The 5,806-nt window shown below is 44.4% G+C and overlaps 1 pseudogene; it reads left to right on the forward strand.

Annotated features, from left to right (window-relative positions):
- Window positions 1-31: 31 nt before the first annotated feature.
- On the forward strand, window positions 32-5,154 carry LOC125528905 (annotated as a pseudogene).
- The last annotated feature ends 652 nt before the right edge of the window (window positions 5,155-5,806 follow it).

Below are 5,806 nucleotides of genomic sequence, written 5' to 3' on the forward strand. Positions count from 1 at the left end.
GAAGGAGAGAGAGAGAGAGAGAGACCAGAGAAAGAAATGAGAGGAAGAGGGAAGTGGCTTGTGATGGAATGAAAAGGATAAGGTGAGAATTCATAGACCCGCCCAACACATGGTTATGCTAAAAAAACATTTGATGGATTTGCGATATACCCCGTGTTACATTATACTTGACTGTTTGTGATATAATCCATGCTGCAAAAGTATATGTCCGTAGTCAGGAGGGTGCTCCGTGCTGCATGATTAAAGACTGATCGAATGGTTGTGGGGTCGGCCGACACGCGCGTCCCTTCAGCCGAATGAGGCTGAGCGTTTTTGATAAAGTATTTTTAAAAATATAAGCTAGGGTTCATTGCCATAAAGAAAAGAAACTCGTACGAATTTGTTTTTCTGTTCAAACTGGTGATCCTTTTCTTTAAAATATCCCACCGAAACAAAAACGATATGCTTCACAGCAGCAACCCTAAATTTTTTTTTTGAGGGAACCCTAAAAAATTGGTTACAGCACTAACGCTGACCTGCGGCCCCCTGCACCTTCGCTGGGCCCGCTGCCTCCCTCCAAATCTCCAATGACGGATCCGTTGTCCCGCCGTTAAAATCCGCCTCTAGCGCAGTTACAGCAGAGCACCGCCCCCGTCCCCGCGGCCGCCGCGTCCTCCCTCGCGCTCCTCTCCCTCCCTCCCTCCTTGTACGCCCCCGCCAACCTCCCACCACCGTACACCGGCACCCGCATTGCTCGAGCTCCACGAACGAGCGCCCGCCATTAACTATGCAAGCTTCACTTCGCTCTGTAATCTCTATGTAAGATCGAGGCAGAGCTAGCGTACGCAGCAAAGCGACGCGCGCGAGTGTGCCAAGTCTAACTAACTCTGGCCGGGCGCTGCTGCCCGGTGCCGAGATGAGTACGCTACCAGGGGTGTGGCAGATCGCGGCGGCGTGGGAGCAGGTCCGCGGCCCGGTGATCGTGCCGCTGCTGCGCGCGTCCGTGCTGCTCTGCCTCGCCATGTCCGCGATGCTGTTCGCGGAGAAGGTGTACATGGCCGTGGTCGTGCTCGCGGTGCGGCTGCTCGGCCGCCGCCCCGAGCGGCAGTGGAAGTGGGAGCCCGTGGGCGAAGACGACCCCGAGCTCGGCAGCGCCGCCTACCCCATGGTCCTCGTCCAGATCCCCATGTACAACGAGCGCGAGGTGAGCACTGTCCACCCGCACGGCGGTGCATTGCGTAGACGGCTCACCCTTGCCAGCCTCGTCTGCTATGGTGTTCTCTGTAATAAAAACTGAACTTGCAGGTGTACCAGTTGTCGATCGGTGCCGCGTGCGGGCTCTCCTGGCCGTCCGATCGGATCGTCGTCCAGGTGCTCGACGACTCCACAGATCCCGTCATCAAGGTAAAATCACTGAGGCTGAGCATATAGATGGATAATGCAAAGCTTATTCACGGGGAATAGGGGGCACGAACACGATCACGTCGTATGCAAAGTCGCGAACAGTTTTCCTGCCTATTTTGCCGTAGACAAGCAATCTACTTGAGGAAATATCCCCCGCATTTTTTTGAGGAAATATATCATTTGGGATTTAATAATACTTCTACTAAGCTGCTTGCTTCCAACCCGGTGAGCGTGTCATTAGAGTATTACCATGGCAGGGTTTGGCATATCATTAGAGAGGGGCGCCTTGGAGCTTTGAACTTGGTTGGCATCTTTGCTTGCATGTCCTCGGGCAGTGGCGTGGCACAATTACACTCTATGTGCGCGATGGAACTCTGATTTATTCATGTGAGTGTGCAGGAGCTGGTGCAGGTGGAGTGCCGGCGCTGGGCGAGGAAGGGCGTGAACATCAAGTACGAGATCCGGGACAACAGGCGCGGGTACAAGGCCGGCGCGCTCAAGGAAGGCATGAAGCATGGCTACGTCAAGGACTGTGACTTGGTGGCCATCTTCGACGCCGACTTCCAGCCGGAGCCCGACTTCCTGTGGCGCGCCGTCCCCCTTCCTTGTCCACAACCCCGACATCGCCCTCGTCCAGGCTCGCTGGAAATTCGGTACGTACACTTATTTGCACAATCAGCAATTATTTGCACTGCTTTTTATTTTAACTATAGATTTCTGAATTGCTTACGCATAAGTGCCACTTCCTTTAAAAGGAAACATATGTCAGTATCGTTGGCTGGGCTACTGGACAGTGTGCTTTAGCAATGACATATTGATGATATGATGCTTTTGCTAGATAGTACTCCCTCAATTACTTGTCTTTGTTATATATATCCTTAGTCTCAAAAATCAAAATGTGTTAAATACATGATACATCCGGTATCTAGACAAATAAGAAAATATATAATAGAACACCTGCACCCAGGTCCTCACTATCTAGCCATCCATTCTGCGCTTCGCGATTCGTGCAAACACATTTCTCTTTTTTGTTTCTCTCGCATAAAACATGTTTTGAAGTTCAAACCTTTGCAGCGTGGCAAAGCTTTCTATCTAGAATCTAGGATAAATCTTTCAGATTTTTTGGTCAAAAATAAATATACAAAAAATGTTTTTTTAGATTTAAAAATCATTTTTTGTATATTTATTTTTGGCCAAAAAATCTGAAAGATTTATCCTAGATTCTAGATAGAAAGCTTTGCCACGCTGCAAAGGTTTGAACTTCAAAACATGTTTTATGCGAGAGAAACAAAAAAGAGAAAATTTCAGATAGAAAGTTAGTTGTGTTGCACAGATCTTAAAGCAATATTTGACAGCTAGGATAGCAGGGCCCGGGTGCAGATGTTCTAAAAATCCACGTCCTAGACAAATATAAGACGGGTGTGTCTAGGGCACATCTAGATGTGCTCTAGTTATTGCACATCTAAGTGAGTGAATCAAGTATAAAGAGAAAAAAAAGAGAAAGAAAATATTCACACGAATCTCAATGTAAGATCAATGACATATGACTTAGATGTGCAATACTTATGACACATCTAGATGTGCTTTAGCAAAACTGATATAAGACACCTAATTTGGGAAGGAGGTATCAAAACTCTTCTGCATTCCAATACATTTCTCTTGTTGTTGCCGCTGCTTCTGTGGGAACAGTGAATGCAGATGAATGCTTAATGACAAGGATGCAGGAGATGTCCTTGGACTATCACTTTAGGGTGGAGCAAGAAGTGGGCTCCTCGACTTATGCCTTCTTTGGATTCAATGGTAAACCTGATCTCCACTTTTTTCTCTTGTGGGGTATTCTTTGTGTTTCTATTTTTTTAATATATATGAATTTTTTGAATAGAGTGTTTCCTTTTATCATTTCCCTTATTCCGTCTCCTTTTCTTCTATAGAAGTATCTCTATGTTCCTTCCTTCCCCTGTTTCCAGTTAATAGTAGGTCAATCTGCTTCCTAGACTTTGCAGAAACAAATAGCATGGCACCAAATCACATTGTCACAAAATTATAGGAATTTTTATCATTCTTACCTTTTGCTTTCTATGTCCAATGTAGAACGGATAGCTCTTTCAGAAAAATCATACTGTGAAACAAGGGGCACAAGGGTAGTGCACTAGTACACGCACAGTCAGAACCCATCAGAGTTACAGTTGCACAAACGACTTTGATGTTGAGCAGTTCTAAATCGGAAAAAGATGGGGAAAAAGCCAGAAGGTCGATTAGGATAACAAAATTGCAACCAGATCAGAGTTACCACTAGAAATATTTTGCTTGAGTTATGATCAGGAAAATAATTGAACAGGAACTGCTGGTGTGTGGCGCATATCTGCTCTGAACGAGGCAGGTGGTTGGAAGGACCGAACCACAGTTGAAGACATGGACCTGGCAGTCCGAGCCAGTCTCAAGGGATGGAAGTTTGTGTATCTTGGTGATCTCAAGGTAAATATGCACCATTAACCTACAAGTTTATGCAAAACATTAGAGCATCACTCGACTGCTTAATGTATATGTGAATTGCTATGAAGGTCCAAATAAATGTAGAAGGAACCATGTGCTGAACTTATAATCGTGGTTTCCAGGTAAAAAATGAGCTCCCAAGTACGTTCAAAGCATTTCGGTACCAGCAACATAGATGGTCGTGCGGGCCCGCAAATCTGTTCAGGAAAATGGTGATGGAGATCATCAGAAATAAGGTCACTTGCGCCAAGCTATATTTTGGAAGAAAAAAAATAGTACATGTAGAATCTACTTACTAACCAGCTATATATTGATCTTGATGCAGAAAGTGACTCTTTGGAAGAAAATCCATGTCGTCTACAGTTTCTTCTTGGTGCGCAAGGTTGTTGCGCACATTGTGACCTTCGTGTTCTACTGCCTTGTTATCCCGGCCACGGTCTTAGTTCCCGAGGTTGAGGTACCAAAGTGGGGTTGTGTTTATATTCCAACTATTATCACCCTTCTCAATGCTGTTGGGACTCCAAGGTGCCAATCATCTAAACATCTATGCAATTTGTTTAAAAGTTGATGAACATACACTTGCTCACTTCCGGGATAGAGAGACATGCATATTAACATGAGAAATCATGAACAAATGGTGCAGGTCTGTTCACTTAGTTGTCTTTTGGGTACTATTTGAGAATGTCATGTCATTGCATAGAGCAAAGGCCACCTTCATCGGTCTATTGGAAGCAGGGACGGTGAATGAATGGGTGGTAACGGAAAAGCTTGGTGACACTCTGAAGGCTAAAATGCCAAGTAAAGCTTTGAAAAAACTGAGGATGAGGATAGGAGAAAGGTACACAATGATAATTTTCTTAATTCATGTGCATTTCTTGATTCTACTATCTAAACTATAATACGTAATCAGGTTGCATCTTTGGGAGCTTGGTGTTGCAGCCTACCTCTTCCTTTGCGGGTGCTACGACATATCATTTGGGAACAATCGTTACTTCATCTTTCTCTTTATGCAATCCATTGCATTCTTCATCGTCGGTGTGGGCTATGTCGGGACATTTGTTGCACAGTGATTGTATCTGTCTCGAGTTCACCATGTCATCGATGCTTTCAAGTTTCGTGGTATATAATCCATTTGAAAGATAAGATCAAGAAACCTTCTCTTGAGTGCAATATTCTCTGAAAAAGAATGCAACATTGTAGGAGTACTGCAACACAACACATAGGTATATGGGTGTGTTTTAGCTACTAGGAATGTGCTATGACACGCATAAGATCGGTAACGATCAAGCAGACTGTTTTAGGTCTCTATGTCACTGTATTAGAAAGATAGGATTTTGTTTTTAAGTTTCACCATTTGTCTAAACAAAGATGCAAGAAAAAGTTCCTCCTTTTCATTGTTATAAGTAAACTGCCTGGTGCCTCCTCACCTTTGTCACACATCTTCACTTATCTCTTTTATCCTTTACCCCTTGTGCATGTTAATTAAGTTCAGCAAACAAATGCGTTTGGAAAATTTCCCTTTTAAGGCAACTGTATTTCAAACAGACCTACTAGAATACATGCATTGTTTGTTGGAGACCAACTGCTCTATCTTTCGTCGAGTTCACCAGACATAGGAGGGAGCAGCGCCGGGCGCACATATGTGGGGTGAACGAGTGCCAGGGTGTGAGCACCACGCGTATTTTTGGCACTCCCATCTGTTTGATAAAGAGATGAATACAGTGAAATTTGTTGGATTATATGACCGAGCCTTGTGGACGAGTACATGTAGTGGTACAAATTTCAAGGACAAGTAGCATGTAGATTTGGAGTACCAAGTAGATATTTTATCATTTCAATTCTAATCTATCACTAATTTGTAATGTTAGATGTGTGCACATCGTTTGTGTCTTTTACCCCAGTTGTTGTGGTAGCAATAAGGACGAATAAC

Source organism: Triticum urartu, unplaced genomic scaffold (genome assembly GCF_003073215.2).
Source record: "Triticum urartu cultivar G1812 unplaced genomic scaffold, Tu2.1 TuUngrouped_contig_5200, whole genome shotgun sequence".
Lineage (NCBI taxonomy): Eukaryota > Viridiplantae > Streptophyta > Magnoliopsida > Poales > Poaceae > Triticum > Triticum urartu.